This window comes from Phasianus colchicus, chromosome 5 (assembly GCF_987193195.1).
Source record: "Phasianus colchicus chromosome 5, bPhaCol1.hap1.1, whole genome shotgun sequence".
Classification (NCBI taxonomy): domain Eukaryota; kingdom Metazoa; phylum Chordata; class Aves; order Galliformes; family Phasianidae; genus Phasianus; species Phasianus colchicus.
This window is the reverse complement of record NC_143440.1, coordinates 33,993,919-34,021,448: the sequence shown is the minus strand read 5'-3', so window position 1 is coordinate 34,021,448 and position 27,530 is coordinate 33,993,919. Positions and strand designations below refer to the sequence as shown.

The following is a 27,530-nucleotide window of genomic DNA, read 5'->3' as shown; positions in this document are numbered from 1 at the left end:
TTTGTTTAATAAGGTTTCAGTTTCTTTCCCACACTTAGTCAGCTACTTGTTGGAAATAATATTACTAAATACTACCAGGAGATGAGTAGCTTGAAATTCTCTCTGAAGTGCTGCATGGTAGGCCAATAAGCTTGAATTTGACTATATATGATGTAAAGTTGGTGTAGGGAGTTGTTTCGTCAGGATAATATGCTTGCATTTGTGAAAAATTGCATTTTCTACTGATTAACCAACAGGCTCCTGCCTTGATTTAGTGAATTGTAGTGATCGTGTGATTTTTTTTTTTTTTTTTGAGCAATTTATATAGGGCGTGATGTTAACTTAGAGATGGAATTTCATCTGCTCCTGAATAAATGTTACTGTCTTTTTCAGCCCAGAGATTTATTACTTGCAATGAAATTTTACATTCAATTTACAAAAATGGCTTTTTTTTTTAGAGCAGAGAATATGTTTCATCTAATTAAACCTCGTTTTCTTAAGAGATTACAGTTCTGTCTTATTTTGGAAATACTCTTGTATTTGTATTTTGCAGGGTGAAACACTGTAGATATGTGGAAATACTGGATAGCTAGGTAATGTAGTATTTAGCTATATTTTTGTAGGACTATTAGTTAATGCATGTCTCCAGAACAGTCTGAGAATTATTTCAAACCTAATGGCATATGAACTTCGATTTCCTGTTCATCAGTAGGCCTGACAAAAGCTTCTTTGCAGTGTATGTTTACATTTCTAATGGTGCCTACATGTTACATATTAAATAGTACATGGAGGAAAAGTTTTATGTGCATTTTCAATTTGCATAAAGAACAATTTACCATAAGCAAAATATTAGTTTGGGTTGTAAGGCATCCTAGCATGCTGACTAATGATATCTTGAAGCATCTTTGTCTTTTATACACCAGAAGTATGTCAACTAATAAAATATCTGTGCCTTCAAAAACTTTTATGGTTAAAATTTAGCATTATAATTTCCTCATAAATTAGTTTTTGCATAGAATATTAAAATCAGGTGTTGCTGCCTACAAATGAAAAGACTCAAAGAGCGATGTTTTTATTTCCTGAATTAACTCATATTGACAAGTTTGTCCTTCAGAGGGTTTTAACAGTGTATTTAATTATCAATTCTAGATTTCCTTTAATAGCTTCTGTAACAAGATTGCAATTATCATTGGTAGATACAATTAGCTGTCCACCTATGATTAATTCTCTCATATAACTTGTGCTTTGTAGTGTTGACAGGAAGAACACCATACTTTTCTTGACAGGAATTAATGTTTAATGGTGTTCTGATTTTCCCCGATCTACTTTAACAACATCCTTGAATCTAGCTGGAATGGGCTGTGTGAGTGATCAATCTAAAATAAGCAAATGGTTATTTGGTGCTTTAACTTTCGAGATGTTAGAATGTAGTTCTTGAATAGCAAATTTTGATAACTGGAAAGTTATCTAAAATCAAGGTATACCAATTAAAAACTGCTTTTCAGTTTAGACAGTATTTTAGATAGCATATTTAATAGTGTATAATTAAGTTTGCAAAGTGTTAGTAGTATGACCTATTTCAACCTGAAGTACAACAAGATTTTTTCACCAGGTCATTTCTTAACTATGAGTGATAGTCTAGTGATGGACCAGGTTTTCTGTATAACAGAATATTGAACTAGTTTACTAGTGATCAGTGGTTGACAGTTTCTCCTTATTTCCCATAGTATAAGTGCAAGAACTCTCCAAGGCTTCTGTTTTAAGTATGATGTTTTCAAAAAGCTTGTAAATAAAAATACCTAAAGTTATCCTATGTTAATATATAACACAAAAATCTGATACCACCACAGTTTACGTTTTGTTTTAATATTGAGCATATTGAGAGAGTCCAGTGCAGGGCCACAAAGATGATTAAGGGAGTGGAGCATCTCCCTTATGAGGAAAGGTTGAGGGAGCTGGGTCTGTTTAGCTTGGAGGAGACTGAGAGGTGATCTCATATAAGAGATATAAGTGTATAAGTATGTAAGGAGTGAGTGTCAGGTGGATGTAGCCAGGCTATTCTGACATCCAATGATAGGACACTGGGGTGAAGAGTGCAAGCTGGAACATAGGAGTTCCACGTAAATATGAGAAAAAGCTTGTTCACAGTAAGGGTTACAGAACACTGGAACAGGCTGCCCAGAGAGGTTGTGGGGTCTCCTTCTCTGGAGACATTCAAAACTCTCCTGAACGTGTTCCTGTGTGACTTTATCTAGGTGTTCTGGTCCAGCAAGGGAATTGGACTAGATGATCCTTTGAGGTTCCTTCCAATCCCTGACATTCTGTGATTCTGTGATGTTTTTAATTTTAGATTATCAGTGTTTATATACATCCTTATGCATTCATGTTAATTGCATTATTCAACATACTTTATTTTTACCTTATGCACTGGGGCCATTTAAAAGTGTTCTAGAAATGAATCTTTCTACAAATTTTGCTTACTTGAATATGTTTGAAAAAATCCTGTGGTCACTCAGCATGGGAGATTAATTGAGAAATATGTTTTCTTAGTGTTTAATGAAAACTAATGTGTTTGTAATAATTTTATATGTTATCCTTCTATCAAAAGGACATTGCAGTCTCGAACTACAGACTCTTATTGGCATCTGCCAGTAAGTGAGGCTTACCAGACTTCGTCATATTAGTTGTAGATGGTTTCTTATCTGTTATCAGGTTCTGACTTAGCCAAGGATTTATTACTGAGGCTTTAAAGCTCTTATTGTTGCCAGTCAGCTAATGCACCTGGATTTGTGGCTAGGTGGCATCCCTATTTGCATTGTAGTTGCATCTTCCTCAGTTATGTTTTGATTGGTTGTCCAACTTTACTCTACATTACAAAGATGGTCAGAGGGCTAGAGCATCTCCCCTGTGAAGACAGACTGACTGAGAGAGCAGGGTCTCTTCAGCCTGGAGAAGACAAGGCTTGGGAAACTTTATAGTGGTCTGCCAGTGCCTGAAGGGTGCCTATAGGAAAGCTGTGAAGGGACTTTCTAGAAGGGTGTGTAGTGACTGAACAAGGGGAAATGGCTTTAAAAAGGAAGAGGGTAGATTTATACTAGATATCCGGGAGGAATTCTTTACTGTGAGGATGATGAGACACTGGAACAGGTTGCCCAGAGAGCAACCTGGTCTAGAGGGACATGTCCCTGCCTATAGCAGGGTGCTTGGAACTAGATGATTTTAAAGGTCCCTTCCAATCCAAACCATTCTATGATTGTGCAAGATTTTACTTCACTGTATATTTCACAGAGAATGATTTTCTTGTGTTCCAGAATGGTGGATAAAAGCTTTGAGGTCTAGCAACAAATAAATACACAAATATTGCAAAGTTCAGTTGTAGGTAATGTATAATATATTCTTTATGAATGGAGAGAATTTCTTGATTTTGTTTCTAGAATAGCTTTTACTAAAACACAAAACCCTTCAAACTGTAAAAAGCAACTGTTGTAGTAGAATAAAAAGACAGTTTTTGTTGTAGTTTATCTTCAGTTGGATCTCTCATTTGCCAGTATCTAGAATGTATTATTATAGAGGAGAGTGTTAGTGTTCGCAGTCCTTCAGATATCTTCAATACATGACATAGTGATAATAAGTCTTAAAAATATGTGGTCACTTGTAGTTCTTACACAGTAAAGAAGACCTGAGTACAATGTAATACTAAAGTAAAAGTTATTACTAATGTCCATAAAAGCACATTTTTGCAACAGTTTGATATGCCTAGTTACACATCTTGCAGTAAATTAATGGGAATGTCTTGTTACTCTGGAGTGATAAGATAAAACTACAGTTTTACATAAATTATTGTCAAGTCATAGAGTCTGTTATCTCAGGCAGATTAAAGTTGAACATGCTGTATATGTCTTACATTCTGAAAGAGCAGCCTAGTTGTTTTTTGAATAACTTCATTTTTTTTTTTATCTTTCTAAACAAGTTAGAGTTGTTTCAAAACTTACATGTACTCTACAAGTTTTTACTCTTTAAAGATGTTGATGAAACTGTCTAATTTAGCTGTAGTTATACTATTTGGATGATTTAATTTAGTAATTAAGCAATTTTTGTTTCAATTTTAGTAGTTAAGCAGGAAATACTGCACAACTGTCCTTTTTTATTAATAAAGTAAAAAAGCTACATTGGGAAGAGAGTTGATATAAAATATACCTGTCTTGTACTGAATTGTACTTACAAAAAAAAAAATCAAATTGATGCACTTGAGTTACCACTGTACATGCCTATGACTATTTGCATTCCCTTCTTTAATAAATTTCTGTAGAGCTATTTATCTCTGAGGAAATGCTTCAATTGTAAAATCATTAATAGTTAAATAACAGTTGAAATATGAAATGTGATTTCAGAAATATAACTTCAGCAGTATATGCTGCCAATTCTGTTTTGATCAGTTCATTAACTGTTACTTTGTGGTTGTGAGTATTTGCATTAAAAACAAAAGTTTTGTAGTAGCAGTGTTACACTGCCTTCTGCTGCTTCTATACAAGCTCTTGATCTGGTACTTCTTTCTTTTCTTTATGGACAACATGTTTTTCTGTCTTTTTTTTTTTTTTTTTCCAGATGTATTGGATTATTATTGTGAATTTCAAAGTTTAAGACAAAATGAAAAATCATTAAAATTATTGGTGTAAATATTGACCTTTTATATAGACGTAGAACTTCTGTAAGCATGCTTACTTTTTCCCTAAATACTACATGCTGGAGTTGAAACAACTCCAAAGTCTTCCTTAAAATAAAAAATTTAGGAGTGACATAATGAAAAGACTGTGAATCTTTGCTACTCTTTAAATATTTTCCTTCATTTTAAGTAAATATTACTAAAGTGATGATCAGTCATCTGTTTTCAAATACCTGATGCCAATTAAAAAAATAATGAACTGTTTACTTCTTCAAAGGCATGCTTTTTATAGAAAAATAAAGTTACTTCCATTATTTTAAATATCTTTGGTTTCTTATCTGTGCCATGACATAATACAAAGTATCTCGTACTCTGAAAGTATGATAGGGTGCAGGATACATAACTGGTAAAGGATATCCTATCTGGTAATTTCCAATTAATTTTAGTGGAGATAATTGCAAGCATATCCAAATGTCTTAATTCCTCTCATAAATGGAATAGCTGTATGGCATTTGTATTCTTTTTTTAAAATATCTATTTGGTTTTCTGAAAGATCTGTGTACTTTCACTTCAAGATGTATCCATTATATTATTGAACAAAATGTGAGAAAAATATTGCAACCCTGGACATATACCGTTTTCTTTCCTGGATTCTTTTGCCATCATATTTCTTCAGAACAGCTGTACTGAAGGGGATATGAAATAGGTTTAACTCTAAATACGTATTTATTTTCAGAATCTTAGATATATTATTATAAGTAACCATTTTAACATAGTGGTTTGATGTATGCATTTAATTAATAATTGACACTAGAAAATCAATCTACCATTACAAACTATAATAGAGCTTCACAGTAAACCTTTAAATTGGGGGTTTATAATTCTTGATACATCTTTACATTATGATGTTTTTGGCATTAGGAGCAGAGCTCTACAGTGCCAAAATATAAGCCAGACAGGGTAACCAGACATCAATTTCCATAAATTCCTTTAGCTTGTTTTAAATGGAAGATAAATCTGCATGAGAAGATGAAGAAGTACTTTTAAAATATTTTTAAGAAAGGAACCTAAATTTAAGGTTTCCTACATTAAGCTTGAGTACTGCATATATTCAGTGAGTTTATAGAACCTAAGCTAATGTTAAAGGTGAATTCAACTGTGGATCTCATGGACACAATAACAGTAGAACAAACCTTTCCCACAACAAAATTAGAAAAATAAACGTTCAACTGATTCACTGAATTTGTAGAACTAACAAGCACATACATTTATGTTCTTGTACCTGACTTAAATTATTTTATATGGACTAGTTTACTGAAGAAGAAAAAGTGCATTTGATTGTGCACTTTATTGAGAAGGTTTTTGTCTTTACTCTCAGAAACAGAACTGGCCAAAAGCTATTGCTGGAAGCGAATAAATCCCCAGCCTATGGAATTTGTGCTCTTCTTTTAAATGTTTCATTTACATAAGTGCTTTGCAAAAAATAAATAAATCGGCATCTTTTTCTATCAGTTTTCTTGATGTAAAAATTATTATGAGTTTTCTGAATATTTTCCTGTCCTCCTGAGTGCGCAATTTATATTGCCATTACAGCAGTAACATCGTCATATAAATTCAACACTTGGACAGTTGCCATGTCTTTCAAAGTTTAGAAATTTGAATATGTAAAAGCTACTAATTTCTTTTTTGAAAAGATTTACAGAATGGACAAATATACACATAAATATGTAAAAAAAAAAAATTAATTTATCTTGTGTAGCTCATCTTGTATTGTCTTCATGGAGGTTATTCAGATATGTTAACTCTAAAATGCAGCCTGTGCTTTTATTCATATCTGGTTGAGTTATAAGTAGTTCTAACAGGAAAATTATTGATGTTAATATTCTCTAGCTCATATATTGCTCCCCTTAAGTATTTGTTTGTGTCGTAATCATTAGTATACACAGCTTTCCTCCATTAAACTAAAAGCTTAACTTCCAAACAAGAAAACTCAGTTATTGATTAGAATTAAGAATTATTTTATTCTGCTCCTGCATAATAAAAGAAAGAAACTAAAATCAAAAGCCCTGCTGTCAAATCAGAGGTTTCCAAGCATGCAGTTGAAGGTTTATGATTATAACTTTTCTTTAGGATAAATATAGTTTTTAATTATAACAAAAGATTCAAGATTGCAGATACTATTCTAAAATGTGCAGTAGTTTCTGTTTCCAAGTTTCGTCAGGGATACTTCTTAAGACTTCTACTTTGATGGGATTGTGAAATCCAGTTTTACCTTTAAGTCCTTCCATGGCAGCTATCTGAAATATTGTTTTTATTTCTCTTGATTTTCCTTAATACATTAATCTTCTACATAACTTTTGTAGTAGAAAAGCAGTTAGTAAGATTAGTAAACCAAAGGCCTTTAGTGTTGGTCATGTAGTTCAAGTCCAGTGGAAGTTTAAGATTCTCAATTTCTCTTTAGCAAGAATGTTGTAGGTTTACTGATTAAAAAAAAAGATGGCTTTTTTTTTTTTTTGAGAACTGAGTACAGCATTAGAGTTTTTCTGATACTGTCTGGTTTTCAAAATGTGCTCTAAAATGTGTTACTCCACACATTCTGAAAAAAAAAAAAACCCTCAACTTTTTTACAGCTTGGAAAACTAGTTCAAAACTGATAACATTTGTTAGAGAAGAGACAGTGTATGAGATCTTGTAGTCATTACATAGACAAAAAAACCAGCAGACACTTCAGTTTCAGAAATCTTCAGAGCAGTGACATGGCCTTCCATTCAATTTTTTACCAGATATCACAGACTGGAAATGTGAGCTTTGGCTGATACTGCTGGGAAGGAGAGTGCGGCAGGCAGCTGTAATTCCCATCCTGTAAAGGTACTGATACTTAAAGTCTCTGTAGTCCAAATTGGTACACAAAAGTACTAAAATGTTGAATTTGGGCCTTAGTTCTATTTTCGAAGCGCATTTTCTGTCAGTCATTCCTGGATGTTCTATGGAAAAATTTATATATTTTTTTATATGAGTAAGGAGAAGATATTTTGGAGTTTCTTGCAGGTTGCTTCCTGGAATACTGTCCACTAAAAAGCAGACACTCTCTTTACTAGCCTTTTCCTAAGGTTTTACTTGAACAACTTCCTGAAATGAACAATAACCCATTTTAAAAAGGTATTTCTAGTTTGAAAATGGTTCTTTACCATGATGTATCTGAAAGGTATACTGAAGAGCCACCTGCAAAAAATTGTTCCAGGACATTCACTGGCCATACTGTGGTAGCATCAGGTTTTGTCTGTAGCGCTTGTACCAATTACAGTAATGCTTCCTACAGAGAAGACTCAAAGCAAAAATAAATTTATTTGTGAAGCAAGATTTTTCTTGGTATGCTTTTAAGGAATCTTAAAACCTAGAAAGTGATTGAACAGATGACTCCATCTACTGTAAAACACATTCCGTTTTATATATTTTCAGGGAGTATGGAGTGGCACAGGAAGGAAATGGCATATCGGTGGAAAGTTGCTCTAATTCAGCACAGGATTCTTGTGAGAAATCCCTTCTAATATTACATCATTCTTATTTTGTTTTTCAAAGTTTGAAGTCTAATTTCTTCATTTTATGCCACTTTTGTTCATATCAACAACCACATTAAAATTAAATCAGCAGATAAAATAGACTTTCATTACTGATAGCAGAGCACTCATTACTGATAGCAGAGCATATCTGGTTAGTATGAGAATTTGTAGTACTAAATATTTTGTCATACTCTGTTTTGTGAGGACTGGTGGATTTAGTAATAATTATATTACCCCTTTCTAATAAGTTTTGGGTTGGATATTTTTTTAAACAGTGTTACCCTGTTTAACTTGAAATTCCCCAAACAAAAGTATGTCTTACACTCCAGTGGATGTTTCAGACAACGATGGAGGTATCAAAGAAATGACTTGATTAGAGGGGAATAGAAAAATTATGCCTATGTGAAAACTTGGAGGGTGGAGAGGGGGCAAGGCTATTCATGTATTACATTGATTTTACTTAACATTATATAACAACTTTTTTTTTTTTTTCTATTTTGTTTTACGTGAGCTTTTTAATTTGATCTAAATTACAGTTGCTTATCAAATTTTGTTTATAGCTTAAAGGAAAGTATTTTTTTCTTCATCTATAATGCCAGATGAGAGCCTGAAACATTATTTTTTTTCCTTACCAAAAAGATAATTTGAGGTCTATCAAAATATATATTTTCAGGTATAATAGCAATGTAATTCTGTAAAAAGTACCAAAATATGAAACATTAAGACTAGATTACCATTGCTGATTTAGAAAAATGCTTACATAGATTGAAGAATAACCGTTACTAAATGGACTGTTTTATTGTGCTGTTTTCTTCTTCAGGTAGTTGTCATTTGTAGATGATTCAGAAATTAAGATGACATTGAAAAAGCTATGACCATATGATGAACTCTGTTTGCCAATTCATACATGGGATGTCAAATGGAAGATATTGCTGCATTTATTTCTTTTATTAGTAAAACAAAAATTTTTGCTAAAAAAAATTATTCCTTGGGAAACAATGACTATATTCTTGAGCATTTTTAATGCATTTTGTATGAAGCAGTCCTGTATACTCTTAATTGAGTGCCTACTGTATGGCAATATTGACTTCGTCTTTTCCTCTTCTTTGAAGCGTATTTATTTCAGCTGTTGATCTTTTAGTTAGTGATTTTCTCTTGTTAAAATTGTATGACTCCACTGTTTCTTGCCCTCTTTCTCTCCCAGTTCTACTTTCTGAACCACATATACACAACTTACTCATTTCAATTATTTAATTGGTGTAAGGCTCTTGTGTCATAGTGGATTGCAAGAAACTGTTAACCATTTGTAACTTTGTCTCTAAATAGCTCATCTTACATTATTTGGTAGTTTGCCTGCTATCATCTCATTTTAGTCTTTGTGCCAGACATTTACTTCCTAAAATTCTTCATTTTCTCGACACAAGTTATCTTGCACATGGATTTGATTAATATTGTGTTTTATTTTGTTTCTTGTGCAGACTCACACATCTAGTTTTCCTGTCCCCAGTTCTTAGGACATCTTGTCTTGACTCTGCTCATCTTATATATTTTATATGTGTGTGTGTATATATATGTGTATATAATATATATATATTATGTATATATAATATATATATATGTATATATAATATATATATATATATACATACTGTGCTTGGAAATGCAATGATTTAGTCTAAAGATGATCTCAGTTTTCTTTCTGGACACTTCCTTTTAATTTTGATTACTGTGGATAACCTACTCTCCATTTTTGTCACTACAAGTTGGGGGTACCAAACTGCATACCCTGTAAAATTCTAGATTACATGCATCTAAATTTTGTAAAACCTTCAAATGCTTGTTTTCCTTTACAGGTAACCAGAGAAATATCTAGGCTCTTAACTTTTATATATTTCAAAAGTTCTATACTTTCAAAGTCATTTGACTAAGTTTTGTGTTTTTTTTTTGTTTTTTTTTTTTTTATCAGATCACTTCAGTTTAATTGCTTTATAAGTCTTTATCTTGTAAAATGTAAAATGTTGTTTCTACTTATCATAGTTTTCTATACCTTAACTCCTTTTCTTAGAATTTTACAGTGTTTAAGTTGCAGCATTTGTTAATAACTGCAATTGTCCCAAGTTATAAACGTCAGAGATTGTAGCTAGACTAATACTGTACATTATGAATTGTGAGTTGATACCACTTTCCCAGTGTTATAGAGTAAAATGAAAACAAATTGAAATTGAAATCATAGATTGATAACATATCCTCACTTGGAAGGGCCCACAGCAATCATTTAGTCCAATTCCACTCAAGTCCGAATATCTGGATAGGTTCTCATTAAGTGTACGTAGATGGTTTTTTCTGAACATTCTTTTCTCCTGTAGTTCTAAACATCTTCTTACGTTGGAGTATAGGAAAGTGTGTTTCCATTACTGTGTGCTGCCATGATGCTCAATTGTTGGGAAAGCGAGAAAGAAGAGGGAAGAAGAATCATAATATGAACTTGAGCAGCTAATCATAAGGTCAAAATTAAGCTAAAATAAACTTAGCAGTAAAGCTAAGGGATGAAATTGTCAGTGAAAGAGAATATGTGGAAGGTTCAGTTATAAGCATTCTTTGATCTATGTACTTTAAATATTATATTGTGCTTAAGTGAAAAACATTATACTTAAGTACTGTTTTTCTTATTAAGATATTGTTATCACATACAAGAACTCAGCAACGCTTCTGAAAGCTTTGTTGTGTAAACTTATTTTAAGTCTTGTGTGTTAAAAAGCACTATGTAATAAAACTGGGAAAATGATTCTTCAGCATAAATGATATAAAATTATTCTCTGTAACATAAAAATTCTTATGTTCGAGTATTTTAGTTGGTTAGTTTTATGTTTAGCGTTAGTCTAATGTTAGTGTGTTAGTCTTATGTTAAGGTATTTGCAAGTCTCATAAGTAAAACACTTCAGTGTCTGTGCAGAATACATCTGTACCTGAATATTAGGTGAATGCTAATATTTTCTCCTTTATTTTTTGCACACTATTACTAGTTTGCAAGGTTATAGTACTTAAAATGCATTTCTAGGAATATATTAAGTTTTCATTGTGTTAAAGGGATTGTGTCAGTGTATGGTAACCTTTTTTTTCCTTCCGCTGTACAACTTATAATAGTTACTTTATGCTGATTTAATGTCTTCCTTGAGAATACTTTCAAGGACATCTTTGATTAGATTGATCAGAATTAATGAATATGTATAAGTATTGGAATAAATTGTAGGTTGCATTTAAAAATAAACTGTCCTGTGTGTGTCATATTATTGTAGATTGCAATGAAAGAATGGGGCCTTTCTAAGAGTGAGATTCAAGTAACTTCAGCTGAACTCTCATTTAAAATATTATAAACCCTGCAATTCAATCATTCATTCTTGAATTTGAAACTGACCTAAGGATTCTGTAGAGTTGCAATTTTTTCTTGTTTTTTTTTTTTTTTTTCTTTCAATGCCTGCTTAAGTGTTTAAAAACTCTTCTTGAACATCAAATAGACCTGGACATTAGAGGGTGTGATTTTAATATGTGATAAGTAACACTTTTGTCTTGGCATTGTCCACTTGCTGCTCTTAGTGAAGAGATGTGCTATATAGAATTTTTATTGAATGGAGAAGGTACATATGGAAATTTCTTATAGAGAATAGTATGCTTTTATACAGTACTTGGTAACCTCTTAAGAACTTTTCTAATAATATGCCTGGTACAGTACAGTATAAGTGCTAATCATATGTGTTTAAATGACAATCGTAGTTTAACTGAAAGAGCTATTCTCCCTTTCTAATGTATTTGTTCATCTCACTTCAAAATATTTGTCTACTAAAGTACTATAGGATAACTAAACTGACAGATAGCATCATGAAGTGACTTGATCAGATTTCTGTAGAGGCTCTGTTCTTTTTAGTTTGCTTTATAACTGTCATTCCTGAAAACAAAGTGTCCCTGTTAGGACAGAATAAAATAAAATGATTCCTTAGACTAAATTAAGACTCATTACACGTTATATGGATTAATCACTACTAAATTATTTTTAAACAAATTATTTTGTTAGTGATATTTCTGCAACTTTCAAATAAGGATTTATTTGGTGATGTTTATTAATGAATCTGGTTAGAGTAAACAGGCTAGAATGGTTTCTCAACTATGTTGCTTCAGGACTGAGAGGAATAAGAGCAAGAAAAACTATTAAATCAGTTGTTTAAGATCCAGAGCACAGAAAGATAGGATTTATCTTGTGGAAATTTTTTATTCCAGAATGAAGCATCACTGAGTTTACTTTATGGAAAGCTTAAAAATTGAAATAGGAAATGAAGATGCCAGTTGACTCAGAAAAATCCATATAGTAGTGACATGACATAATACATAAAAATGGTAATATTTTATATTGCTAATTCTTTCTAGTAGCATACTATGATTTTATGAAACAAAACGTTAAGTTACATCTTAAGATATATGAACACTGATTGCTTCTTTATCTTGGATCATAACAAAATTTTCAATGTAAACAGTGCAGTTGTTTCACTCAAATATTAGTGAATGGAACGTTTTACAAAAAGCATTCATAAAATAGCAGAAGGGATAATAATATTTAATTACTCTCATTTCATCATTCTACAGAAAGCTAAATAATAAAACGTTGAAGTAGATTTTTAAAATCTGAAATAAAATAAAACAGAGAACACAATTTTATATATATAAAAAAAAATAATAACATCCTAAGGATGATTATTATGTTGAAATTTTAACAGGGTACCTGTTTGCATATATTATGGAAATTATTGGTTCTTTATTGTAGTTAAGATAATTAGTGTAGTAAGACCATAGAGAATGAATCAGTATGACCTGAAGAAGTGTGCCTGTTTCAAAATTAATTGGCAAATAATTATGTTGACGTAATACTTTTGTAGGAATTGGCCACATCTGGTTCATTGTGTTCAGAGAGAATTTCAATCTAAAATAAATGACTGGATGGAAAATGTGCAACAATTGCTGATGTAAAATGGACTGTTTTTTTTATCATTATGTAATCCTGGTCAGATATGTTTTGTAAAGATACTGAAACTGATAGCAGAAAGTTGTAAAGATAACTGAAAACTTGAGGTTTTAGGTACAGAAAGCAGAAGTATCTGTACTAAGTTTCTACAGAGTTGTTATAAATTATCGCAAAGATGTATTTTAATCAAGAATTACACTGAGTTTTGTTTGTTATCATTATTTCCATTTAAAGTTTAAATAATTTTTTTTAGCTTTAAAATGAGAATGCTACTCTGGAGTCCTCTAATTGAACTGAAAATTGTTTTTTTTGTCCTGTTTTTCAACTTCGGCAAATCAATAGCTGTACATAACTGAATACTTGAAGTTTTGATCAGCAATCCTTTTACACAGTTTAGTTTTGTGAAAACATTTTTATGATAGTCAGATTTTCTTTGAAAGTCAGTGTACTTCATGTACATGTTCAGTGTAAATACTACTGAATCAAAAACATCATGAATATTTGCATTAGTTTTTTACAGACCACATATATTTACTATAACTGTTTCCAAGAGCGTATTCATATTTAATTTCTGAATCACTGAATACATTTTAAACTATCTATATGTATAAAATATAGATATTAATAGATATTAATTTGCTTTTACTTCAGTTAGTGTGTTATGTTTTCTGTGCTCGCTTTTTGTGTGAATGTGCCTGCTTAGTGTAAGATTTCCTGCTTAATACTAACTTTAAAGAATTGTTACTGTTTTATTGACAATTATAATCGTCTTTAATTTCATTATATGCTAAGCAGATTATGCCTTAAAATATAACTTGAACTTCCTTAAAGTGCAGGATAGCTTCATGATAGCTTTCTTTCTTGACAGAAGAGTACCATGTAAGTGGAATAGCACTCTGCATCTCTGCATACATACTTTACATTTTCTCTTCTATTGCAGACTGAGATAATGATTCCTCAATTCCATCTTCTTGTGTAATGACTTAGAAGACTTAGAAGATAAAGTTTATCCTAACTAATTCCACAGTGACTATGTACTGATTAATGAAATCTGATGTTCTTAATAATTGTCCCTTACATTACACTTCATGTGATGAGTTATGTTTTTAACACAAGGTCTGTCAATGTGTAAAATGACAACGGTATTTCAATAATAGCTAACTCAGGCTATATAATTATTGTTGCTTTCCTAAGCTGTAGTTAGGGAAAAGCCTTCATGTTCATGAAGAATGATGCATGTTTAACTTGAATGTCTGTATTATCTGTGTGTATATAAAGCTTATGTAGATTGTGTTCTTTTGAAATTTCTGATTAGACCTTCTACAATATTGAGTTTTCATATTTTCATCTTCAGAAATGCACCCATTATAAGCTCTTTTGTGGCAAAGGGAAATGTGTGCAAAAGTGACAGAAATATTATTTAGCAATAAGCAGTTAGAAAGTAAATACCACATCCTTTTTTTAATTTATTTTTGAACCTTACTCTGTGAAATTTCTTGCTTTAGAAGATAGTCCCTTTCCTATGCTTTTATGATTTTGCAGACATCTGACATTTAGCTGAAGTCATTACCAGATTTTAGGAGTGTAAGCTTACATTCATTCTTTTATTATAGAAGCCAACCTGTTGCTTTAACTGTCCTTTTGGTCTCTTCTGAATCCTTTCCAGTTCTAATGCATCCTTCGGAGACAAAGTGACCTGAGCTGAATACAGTTTAAACATGCAAGTAAATCTTTTATGTCATCATAAGCAGTGTCATACTCTTTTCTGTTTCATACTTCCTTCCTAGAAATTCCTAACATTTGGTTTGCCCTTTGGCTATTAACACTGAGCCAACATTTTTATGGATATCATAATCCGAAATTTCACTCTTGAGTGAAATAACAGTCTATTCTGAGTCCATTATTTGTGTGTGAAGTTAGGATCGTTTTTCTCCTTTGTACATCGTATTTGTGTACATAGAATGTCATTTGCCTTTCTTTTATGCGGTCGCTTAGTCTTGAAACTCTTCTGTGGTTCTTCACTGACACACGTCCTTATCCCCTAACAATCATCATTCAAATAACAGAACCATCAGCATTGATGTTTGCTCCCATTTTCCAGATTGCTCACTGCATGTAATACTATAAGTGATCTCTCTCCATTGTGAGAGTGGATAGTTTGGTCTTCCCTATTCCCTTTTAATTCATTATTTTTGCATGTGAGGACTTTTCTTATTCTGCAGCAGTTTGATTTCTTAATAATCCTTTGGAAATGACAATATTGGAACCTTTTTGGAAAGGAGGTAGCAAAGGCTCTCTGTGCTCTTACAACTGAAACAGAACCTTTCAAAATTTACATCGTGTAACTTGTTCGGAGAATTTTCTTTAATCTACAATTTCATCAATGAAATCTCCTTCAAATTTTAATTTAGTATCTTATTTAATAAAGAATTTGGAATATGTATTCAGAACTGTATACTATATTCTCCATAAAATAACATTGTGGCATAACCTTGTTGTCTTCTAGTCTGTGACAAGTGCATTGATACTACACAGTAGAGAAGTCTGTAGTCAGGTCATGTTTTATTGCATCTTATATGATTCCTACTGTATTACCCATATAGTGCAGATACTAATTCAGATTAAAAGATCTTCAGAAAACTCCTTATTAGTTTGAAGTCTTTCCTGGAATTATTCTTAAAAGATTTTTTTATTTCTTTTTCTGGTCTCATCTTTCCTGATTATTCTCCTGATTGCAAATTCTAGAAAAAAACTACCTAACAGGCAATATAGAAAGTATAATAATAAATCATTTCAAAGTAAACATAGATAAAAAGATTGTCTTTTCTAACTCAATAGAAAAAGTACAGAAATGATCCTAGGTTATATAAAATGACCTATAAACTAACTTTGCTGTTGTATATTCTTTTGAGTTTACAGGTAAATACCTTGTATAATATTCAGTATAGCTGGTATAACAACCTTTTAAAATAACTCTTAAAAATTCTGTAAAATGGCTGTTATATTACTATTTTGAAAAATGGTACTTGCATTCTCCTTTGTAATGTTGTACTGATCATTTATTAAGAGATGTCAGTTAGAAAAACTTGTTTAGTTTACAGTCCTAATCATTTTTAAAGCTCTTATGTTATGTCATCTGTAGCTCTTCAAAACTTTGCATCTTAGGTTGTTTTTTTTTTCACGATAATTTTTTATCTTTGCTTTTTGTGGTAATTGCCATGGAAGATAGAATTGCCAAAATATAGTTTAAGCAGTACCGTATAATTTAGAATAATTCTACTTCCAAGGAATTTTCATAACATACCTGATATTTCCACATTGAGGAAATATTTCATTTGATACTGACAACAAGGTTTGTTTCAAAAAAATTTGCCGTTGATTTTATAATCTGTAATTGACTTCAGAGTAGTTTAGATTTCATACATAATCTTACACTTGTTTACATTGAATTTTGTCACCTAATTAAATAGCTCTATATTGATACATATGTTCTTCTTTACAGCGCTCATCTTAAAGGACTTGGAGATGTCAAAAGATTGAAAATTATTCCTGGATAATTTTCAACACTATATTTGTACAGCTAAAAAAGGAAGATTGATAGCCTGACTTCCTAATAATAATTCATGTCACTTTCACAGATCGCATTTATATCCAAATACCACAAGAGAGAACTTTGAACTACAGATGAAGGAGAGGTTTTAAGGCTTTATCAGAATACAGCAAGAAAAACTGCCTGATGGCACCACAGAAATTGTATGCATTAGAGGTCAAACTTTAAAAATAAACAGTAAAGAAAACTGTAAGGGATAGAATCATAGAATGATTCAGTTTAGGGAGCATCTCAGAACATTTTTAGTCCAAATTCCTTCTTCAGATGGGATCAACTGTGTGGTCAGATGGGATTACTCTTGATTTCATATTATTGTAGAACTTCTCTGCAGCCACTTCCACTGCATGTTAGTCCTCAGAGTGGGGGGGAGGGAAGGGGAAGCAAACAACATATAAATTTTCTTATGTCTCATTTGAATCTCTAGTTTCATTCTATGACCATATTCTCTCACTATGCACTGCTGGAAAGAGTATGAGTCAGTCTTCTTGACAACTTCTGTAGGAACTGGGGTATTACTGTTCTGTCATCCTGAAGCTGTCTGTTCTCCAGGCTACTGAAAGAAATCAGTTTCCTCAACTTCCTCTTACAAAGGCAGGTGCTCCATACCCTTGATTATCATTGAGGTATTCTATTGAACTTCCTTCAGTTTATCAACATCATAGTTATACTGGGGAGTCTAAACCTGTACCCAATACTCCGTGGACTAACAGCTGCCAGAGGAAGAATAATTACTTCTGTCAGTCTACTGTCTGTGGCACCTGAACTTAACATTAATCAGAATGATTCAGCTGAAGTACAAAGGGTGTTATTTAAGTCCAAAATATAGCATATTGAAACTTATGTTAATAGATATCTGATTTAATTTTGTTGTTTCTAATACGTAAAAATTTCAGAATTAACTATCTACTTGAGATATGTGTCTGTTTAAAAAAAAAAAAGAAAAGAAAAAAAGAAAAAAGCGTCATCATAGCTTTTTGGAAGGAAGGTGGTGGAAAACTAAGTGGAAAAAGAGATTACAGGGAAATCTAGAGGCTTGTCGGTTTTAATAAAACATGTTTTTCTGGTGTAGTCAGTGCAGACAAGTACTTCACTGTGTGTCTTGAATTTCTTGCTCAATTATTTCTATGTCACTTCAGATGAGTTTTTGTCTCTGCAAAGTTGGTGGGTTTTTTTGCTATATTAGGAAGTGCTGATAAACCAGGAGGAAACTGTTATCCTTAGTGTAAAAACTAAGTGTACTAAGGCTAATAATAATAGCTATGGCCGGACTGGCTTTCATAGTTTGTAAGCATTGAGGAAATAGGCATAAGAAAAAAACAAGTATTTATTTTAATGCCAGCTCCACTGCTTAATCTCAAAATAGCTGCTCTTACAGATATTTCTAATCTTTCACGTAAGTGTTAGTTTTAGGGTTCTTTTGTATTTCTTTTCTATATACATGTGATTTAAAAATGTTAATTCTTTTTCACGTACACAAATGTCTTTCTGATGGTTACTGTTAGTACTGCACAGAGAAAGCAGATTATTTCTTCTATTTCTACAGGCATGGTGGTTTCTCTTCTAACTAGTGGTTTTTATTCTACAAGTGAGTTATAGTTAACGTGGTGTTCTTAGCATTTAACTTGTTCATGGTCACCAGAACTGGTGCAACAGGAGGTTTTAGATACAGTAATATGATTCTCAACAACAACAGTATTTTAATGTATCCGGGGAAATGTGTTTGAGTGTTTACTTATGTAGGGAAATCTTAATAGTTGTTTTATGAGGAATTTTATAAGGGAGGGCAAAAAATCTATTACAAAGGTCTCATGGATCAGTTATGACAATATTGAACATCCATTTAAAGATTTAAGAAAGACAATATTAGTATATTGTGAGTTCTGAAAGTTAAAGAACTGTCATTCTGTCCTGAAATAGTAATAGTGACCTCCAATGAAAGCTCCAGAGAAAAAAGTTAAAATAATCAAGGTTGTAAAACTGTAGGTTGCTTGTTGTATGTGTTATTTAATAAGGGCACAGCCAGAATATGTGAATCTCTGAAGAAAAGGATATGAACAAAAATAACACCAAGAATCTCAACATCATAGGAACTGCTGCAAAAATCCCAAAAAGAGACGAGATGGGGATGAGGAGCAGAAGCTTGCACCTTCAGCTGTCTGAAAATTCAGGGATGCCTTGGGCACTGGAATGTGTGTGGCTCTGCTACTAAACTGTCAGCTTGTCCTTCCTCAGAGTGTTCTATTGTAGTGTAAACTGCTCCTAAACAGTTTATGCCTTATTTCAACAAGGTTTTTATTCAGTAACTAATTTGAGTGGCATCCTATTTTAGGAACTGAGAACAAGTAGTTAGCATATAGGAAAGGCTGTTCCTTGTCATTTGATCTTGGTGACCAAGAAAAGTTTACTAGTTGAGGGTGTGGCCTTGATATTTGCAATATCTATATAATAGAGACAGAAGGGGATTGGAGGTCCCATCTCTCTGTTTTTTGTTTTGTTTTGCTTTTTTTGATGGATTGTGGGGAGGGGAGGTAAAGCGGAGAAGGGGTATTAAAGTGAGATACTGGAAATTGTCTAAGACAGATATTCAGGGATGTTATTGTTCCAGACCCTAAAACCTTTTCTGTGGTTTGGTTCTTGCTGTTATACCTAGCTGTAGTAGGTGCTGTGTAAAGTCAGGTTGGACAACTAGACTTAGGAGACATTGGAGAAATGACATTTTTAGTACAACAGCCTCCCTCTCCTTAGGCAGTATTCAAGATATACCACTTTGACAGAAGCCAAAAGTATTGGTTTAGTCTTTATTTTGGCACTTCAGGTTTTTGTCTTATTTGTTTTAATTCAGTCCAAATAACAATGTAAACCAAAGCTTTTCATAAATTAAAAGAAAATGACTGTAAATTGATGCTTGTGTCATAAATGATTTTGTACAGTGTAATTGTTCTGTGTTTATTTCTTGTCTTGTGTTTATTTCTGCCAGAACACCTCTTTTATGATCAAACTGAACTGCTTTTCCCTCATCCAGATGTTGTTTCCTTTACTGTCAAAAATTTCTAGATTTTTAGGAGTGGAGCCTTTTTAGCAGAGTTCTTGTAAACATTTGCTTCTTAGAAATATTGTCTCATTTTCAGAGGAGCTTATAATATTAATTTGCATAGTGTGTCTCATTTTCTGGCTTTCACCTTGTGCAAATCCTGTTCTGTTCTTTTTCTAATACAGTGCCTATATTTAAATTCTTACCCAGAGTCAACAGTGTCTTAAATATTACTTTATCTTGATTGGTGTTTCTCAAGGATCCTTTTTTAAAGTTTGTATCTCAGATAACAATTCTGTGTTTCCTTGGATTGTGGAAACAGAAAAACACTTGAAAAAAAAAAACAAAACACCTTTAAGAATAACTTTTTTTATAAATGGGTAAAATATTTTTTTCCATCTTGTGAGCTGCATTGATGTTATAAGACAGTATCTTCTTATTCATTTTTGAAACTCTCATGCATGCTCACCTGGACATGAGAACTGGTAGTGCTGCACATTCTGTTGTGACTACTATTTCTCTAAAGCCAAAATGTTCGGGACATGCTGCTTCCAGTTTTGCCAGTGCTGTTCTGGGAAGGAAAGCTTGAGTATATCTTTTATTTATCAGAATAATTTTGGGTAGGTTGACATCAGGTGTGCCCTTTATATTCATATTTATAACATTTTAAAAGTCAAGTGGAGCACTTAGTTTGCAGAATATTTTCAGTCTCTTTGTCCTTTAGAAAGAACCTCACGTTGCTTGGCTGCTGCTGACAGCTTCTGAATTTCTCAGTATGTGTCATGCTGTAAGGACATCTGTAATTGAAATAACTGATTTTCAAATCTTGTTTTCCTTGAACAATCCCCCAAAGATCAAGTGTTTTTGTTACAGTGAAATCATTTTGTGCTACAGTGCTTCATTTTTTCCAACCAGTTTTCAGGTTGTTCATCAGATTCTGAAGGTAAACAAATCATTAGTGCATACAACCTATTCTTATTACAAGCTCTCCAATAAGAAAACCAGTATGGATGGTAATTAGAAGCTATTCTATGTATTCCTACTGAGAAGAATTATTTTGGAAGTGTTTAGCAGTTTCTGTCCAGTTAACTTGGACTTTCTGGTTGTTTTTGTTTGGTTGGTTTAAGAAAGACACATTCATTTTGATTTGGTACTGCTTCTTCATGTGTTAATCAGTAGTATATAGTCAGGGTGAAAGAGATTTGCCAGGACAGTCAGTCTAGAGGGAAAAAAAGAGCTCTATGAAAATTTTAAATGATACCCTGTTCAATGCTTCAGTGGTTTATTTTTCAGACTTTGTTTTAATTCCATGATTCTCTACAAATATCCTTCCACAATATCCTATAAAATGCACTATGTACTTATATTGGCTGGTTTCATATAGCCTCCTTTTCTTTTTCTCTTGAGAAGTAATCTCTGATTATAAGATTATGTATTACATTTCTTTTTCAGAGATTCCACCTCCCTTTTTAATGAATGTATGGTAGGGATTTGTTCTGGTTCATGACTTGTAGACTGGTAGCCCAAATATTTTAAAATCACATTTAAATATACAAAAGGTACAATAAATGGATGAACTATGTCACTCCACGAGGCTGTTGTGGCATATGTACTTTGTAAGCTAAGCATACTGTGAAATCGCTCTCCCCCTGAATACTTTAACTTGCCAATATTCACTGCCAATTTGTTAAGTACAGAACTTGCTGATGTTTCTTCTTGGGTATTGTATAACTGGTGTCTGAATGAGAGATAAGGGTACAAAATTATATGGAATTTACAATTTGAATATGTTTCATTTCAAGCTAAAACAAATATAGATGTTGATCTGTTAATCTTCAGTGTTTTTTTGTTTTTGTTTTTTTGTTTTTTTGTTTTTTTTTCCCTTAATCTTCCTTGATGTGTGAATACATATCCCCTAATTCCAACAAGAAATGGCTGGTTGTCACATTATGCCACTTTTGTTCCTGGTAAAGGCTGTGAAATATTTTTAACTCAGGAGGAAAACTGACAAAGCAACTACAAAACACTAACAAAGCAGCACAGATCACTTTACTGGTCTTTAATAATGTGTGTAATATCGTATTGGAAGAAGTATGGGAGAAGCTCATGCTCTAGGAGCTCAACTCTTCCTAATTTTCTTTCATCCCATTTTCTCTTAGTGTTTTGCAGCTTTTTTAAGGAGAAACTTCTACTGAATTTCTTTATTCTTGTTTGTTTCCTAGTGATAAGCAGATCCGTGTTCATAACTGTTCCTCCAATAACTCTCATAGCTTTAAATCCCAAATGTCATTAAGCTTATCTGCTTGTCACCATTTCTGCATGTTTCCTTCTGTCTGAGTGATTAGGTGAAGTCAGTCTGTACTTAGCTGTTCCTTGCAATCCCAGTCTTTCTGAAGAAAAATCCTGTCTTGGATTTTCTTTTCCAAGTCTTGAGGACAACAGGCATGCAAGTGTTAAGTATCTGTAACCTAAGCCCATGCTTGATTTTCATCAGTAGTAACTCAGTTGTGTCAGGTGTGTGTTTCTGAATCGTACATATGTTTTTCTACTAGAGGGTAAGTTATTATTTGTCTGTTTTTGTCTACATTTGTCTAGTGTACATTCTGGAATCCTTGGCTTCCAAAATAGGACATGCTAAGGCTGTGATCACTGGAAAAGGAGGGAGAACCAACATGCCATTCAAGTTGATTATTATTTAAGGAATTCTTTTATTCCTTTGTTCATTTTTTTCCTCACTGATAACCCGTATTCATTGTCTTACTGCAAACTAGTCTTGCAAATGAAGGCTTGTCACTATGGACAAGTCTTAATTGAATAAATACTCTCCCCTGAGTATTTTTTTGCAGCTCTAAGGTGTTGCTAGACACTCACTCACTTTCCACACTCTTGATCTCTATGTATATTTAAGACACTAAAGCACTAAATTGCCCCAGAATCTTTTGATTGTAATTTCCTGTGGTTGGTTGTATAAGAAGAAATCCACAACAATATCAGTAAAATGAGGAGAGCTGCCCCTACCTGATGAATATACATATTTCTTTTCTTTCAGTACTGAGGCAGTAGTTATCTATATGCATGACCCCAGTGAAACTAAATCTCATCAGTTCTTTTATGTGGAACTAGTAGTAAAAAATCTTATTGTGGTTGTAATGCTGGTGTTTATGGTGAGTTACATCTGGCATTTTAAAAGATTTCAGTTTGAAATGCCATCTTGACATTAAACACAGAACTTTGTGTACAGTGAAGACTGAAGGCCTTTTAACTGAAAGAATATGTGCTGCTTATTTTTTATATTTTCCTTTGCTGTAGAAAAGACAGTATTCCTCTGTAGTAAGGTGTTTATAGAAACTATTATTTCCAGTAGATTATGATATTTTCCTATAAACAAAAAATCAGTGTGAAAACAAAGGGTGTTGTGAGAACCACAGAAATTAACTTTGGAGAAACTAGTTGAAGTTGCAGTGTGAAAGGAGTTTGTCCCTACTGCTGTATGATTGTAATATTGATTTGTTGGTTTCTTCGGGATTTTTTTTCTTTTAGTTTCAATGCCAATGTAGTTGGAGCTGACCACTAAATTCTAATTGTGTGTTTCTGTATTTTATACATTGTAGCAGAACAGAATAAGTTGTTGCACTGCTTGAACTCTCGTTCATAAGGCTGACCTTCATGTGGTTGCTTGTCTGCTTTTTTTCTTCCTGGCTATATAGTATAGATTTTTGATCCTTAGGTAGGAATGTCTCTTGCAAGGGAACTTTTCTCTAACATGTCTGCATTTTTGATAAAAATAGACTTTTCAGCTACCAAGGCTTACTTTGTCACAAAGGTGAATTGAAGTAACTCATGAAAAAGGTACCCTAAACTCCATTAGAAAAACAAAAATAAAACGAGCAAACAAATGAAAACAGAAAAAAAAAAAAAAAAAAAAACAGCTAGAGAAATTCTTCCCATTGAACTTTTCTGAGTTTCCTGTTTGCTTGCCTTTTTTTTTTTTTTTTTCCTGAATATTCATATTACAACAACAGAATTGTCTATCTTTTTTTAAAAGATCAAAGCACTTAGCATAAGCCAAAATCTGTTAAGCTTTATTTCTGTTTATGGTGTAAACTAAAACTCTCTAGAGCGTGGTTTGACCTCAGTCTGATTTATTGCTTTGCTTGGCCCTGCATTAGGATAGTTGTGGTTTTCTATTCCTGTTCCTACTAGAATCCTCGTGTGTTATGATTTCAAATCACTGAAGAGCATTTGCTCTGGATACTGAAAACTTTGTCTGGTTGATCTTTACTGTAACACAGAGATACTAGGCTTCTATTTTGTTTGTTTGTTTGTTGTGAATTTTTTTCTGTGTATGAAAAATGATATATTTTCATAATTTAAAATTTAATTTTAGATATTAGAATAATTTACTGTTTTAGTGAAGGCATTTACTAGATCAAGTCCATACAGGAAGAATCTGAAATTAGGAACATAGTCACAGTTCTTTACAGATCCATTTTTTCTTGACTAATGACAAAGTATGCAATTAAAGATGACTGCATAAGTTTGTTGTTTTCTATAAATTTTGACTCTTCCTGTTAATGAAGAAGTGTAATTTATGTTCAGATTTAAAATATGTTAATCTTTCACTGACTTTAGTTGTCCACTTAATCTCATCCATGCTATGTCTAAATATTACTGTCACTGATGTTTTTCCCTTCTTCCAACACCAACACACATTACATTTGGAAAATTTCTTCAGTTTTAGGTTTCAGGGGGAAAAAGAAGTAACTTATATATGTATATGTGGATATGTCTGTGTATGCATAGAAATGTGTCTTTGCAAGTGGGGGAATCCATAGGAAGTATGATCATTGTGTATTTTGTTTCCAATTTTACAAATCATTTTTTAGAATTTTCTATTAAGATGAACAGTTCTCTTACTGAATATCTTAGTGACTATGTTTTTTGAGGATATGTTTTACCTTAAGAATGAGAAACATGTACAATTACCTCTAAGAGGCAAGAATATCTGGGTTGGCTTTTATTTTTGCTGCCAATAATCTTTGCTATAATCTTGTCTCATCCACTAATATTGTTATATTAATTGCTGCAAAGTGCATGAGTTGTTTCACCCTGGGAATATATGATATGAAGGTTTAGCAATTTTAGTACAAGCAATGTTAACAGAAGTGCACCCAAATTATTTCAGTGCTGACTAAATTAAATCACTTGATTTAAACTTAATCTCTTAGGACAGTGGCTGTGGATTTTGTTATTTGTATTTGTTCTTAATTGTGGCGATTAACAGTCTGTATTTAGACATGCTGGTTAATGCAGCATCCACTGGACTCATTAGAAGCGTTCTGCTTTAGATTATACTTTTAGCCATTCTAATCCATTCAAACCTCACTGATGTTGTAATCTAAGGAGTAGTAATAAACATGGAGAAAAAATTTTGGGGTTTGTGTAAACAAATCATTAACAAGAGTTTCTAAAGTAAGGATACTACTACTTGACCCTTCTCCTGCTGCTGATACAGCATTACTGACTGAAGTCCAAAATAGAGCAGGACACTCTAGAGGTATTGTGATAAAATCTGCTCAACTGAGTGCTTAGTTCAAATTTTGAACAAAATGCAACTTCATGATTGTGGAATAGGTAAGAATAAAAGACAGAAACATGAAGTGTTTCTAGATAGATGTTTATGCATAAATTTGTTTTGTTGTGTCACTAAAGAACACAGCAGTGAGTATGAATTGCAGTAAAGCAGATATTTATTACACATTAAGCTAATTTTATATTTTCTAATGACTGTTACTTCCTCTGAAGTGTAAAGGAACAGTATTGGAAGGAAGGAATACACAGGTGCATGTGGAATAAGCAGATGAGTTCATGCCTGTGAGTAGAAGGCAAAGTTATTAATACGAAACAAATTACATGAACAAAATATTTCATTTGGTACTGTGAAAAAGTAAATCACCACAGGAGAGCTAAAGTGGAGAAGTTTGGGAAAGGAGAATAGAAGTAGTAATTAAGGAAGCATAGGAAACATTGAAATGGACATGTAAAGGAAGGAAAGTTAGAGAATAAACGCTAAACATAAGAGGAGGATGATTAAAAACTATACATGGAGAATGCATGACTTCAGAATTAATGGTTGTATACAAAAAGCAGAAAATTTGGAAAAGTTACACAAAAATACTGAAATGCAAATGCAGACTGGATGTGTGAATTAAAGATGTATCCAGAGTATTCATTTACCTAGGAAATATAAAGCTGTAAAGAAAAAGAAATGCAAGGAAAATGAGTTCAATTTCTATTTTATAATTTTGAATAATGTATCACTACAGTTAGTCAATTTATAACAAGTTCACTTTAGAAGTGACAGGTGCTTTTTTATGTTACAGGAAGAAAAATAATTCCAGGAAGGTGAAAACTGGTACAGGAGTCAGACATTAAAAATACTCTGTTCTCAGGAATGCTATGTTTACAAATGGCAGTTGCAATTTTAAACAAGACTAGTTCTTTAAATGTACTTTGGGCTTTTTTTTTTTTTCCCCATAAGACTTCACCTTTAAGATGATTAACAAATTAACTAACTAAATCTTAAAGACATCTGTGAAATGGGCAGCTGCTTTAGGTGTCCCTGCCTGAGTAGTGGGGTTTGACCAGGTGAATTTGAGAGCTCATTTCCAACCTCAACTGTTCTGTGATTCTGTGCAGTATATACATGTTCTGAAAAAACAAAACAAAACAAAACAAAAACAAAACAAAACAAAAAAAAAAAACAATGCTATAAATGGAAACAAACATACAGTGAGCATGACTGCCAAATGTTTCAATCATATATTATGTTTACTAGGTACTGTGTGCTTTGAATTTTTTGCATTTTATTTCCACTTTGCAGACCAAGCTTGCACACTTCATTTTAATTTATTTTTTTCCTAAATTGAGTTACATCAAGTTAATGGGAAGACTCATTTTTCTAAAATTACTCACAAGTAAGTTTTTAAAATTGAAGATATTAAATGATTACTGTAGCTCCTTAAGAGTATTTTTCCTTCAATGCTGAGAAGCAGTGGCATTTCTCTTAGGTTTTATCACAGTTTTATGCTTGTTGTTACCATGGTAATTCTTTTTCTTGCAGTCTGTTTCAAAGGAGGCAGAAGATTCCGTCAGGTCTTCTGCTATTATTTATTTAATTATGTGCAAAACAACCTGGAATATATTTCTGTGTAAAAATTCTCAATTCTTTCTCAATTTTAAGTGCAGGTATAGCTTTTAAGTCTTAGGGAATTATATTCTCATTTCTTCCTTTTTTTATTAATAATTCAGTCTTATATTTCATATTTCACATATTTAATGAAAATTATCTTTACCTACTTACTCCATGGTATTTCTGAATTGCATTTTATGGTATTAGAATAACTTAAAATTGTTGAAGACAATCTACAAATCATAATCTGATTTCAATTTTAGTAATCTGAGTTCTCTTCAAATCGGGCAATATTGAACATGCACAATAACTTATCATTTATTACTTTTTTTTCTGGGTTTCAAAAGGCTATAGTCAGCCTACCATTAAGAATCACACTCAAACATACTCTGTTGAATGTTTGTAGAATCTCAACAGAATGTGCCCACAAATCAGAAAAGTTATCCTTCGTGCTATTATCTTTCTTGAATAGTTTCATTTTGTA

At 32.5% G+C, this 27,530-nt stretch overlaps 1 protein-coding gene across 3 annotated transcripts in view; it reads left to right on the top strand.

Annotated features, from left to right (window-relative positions):
• The window catches only part of NOVA1 (NOVA alternative splicing regulator 1), a 132,759-nt gene that overhangs the window by 46,770 nt on the left and 58,459 nt on the right, over positions 1-27,530 (top strand). Inside the window, exons 2-3 of one of the 3 annotated variants that reach the window (XM_090141278.1) lie at positions 7,426-7,510; positions 8,102-8,172. The exons of the other annotated variants lie outside the window; for them this stretch is intronic. The gene's annotated coding sequence lies outside the window, so the exon portion shown is untranslated. The remainder of the gene's footprint in view (positions 1-7,425; positions 7,511-8,101; positions 8,173-27,530) is intronic. 3 annotated transcript variants of the gene reach the window in all.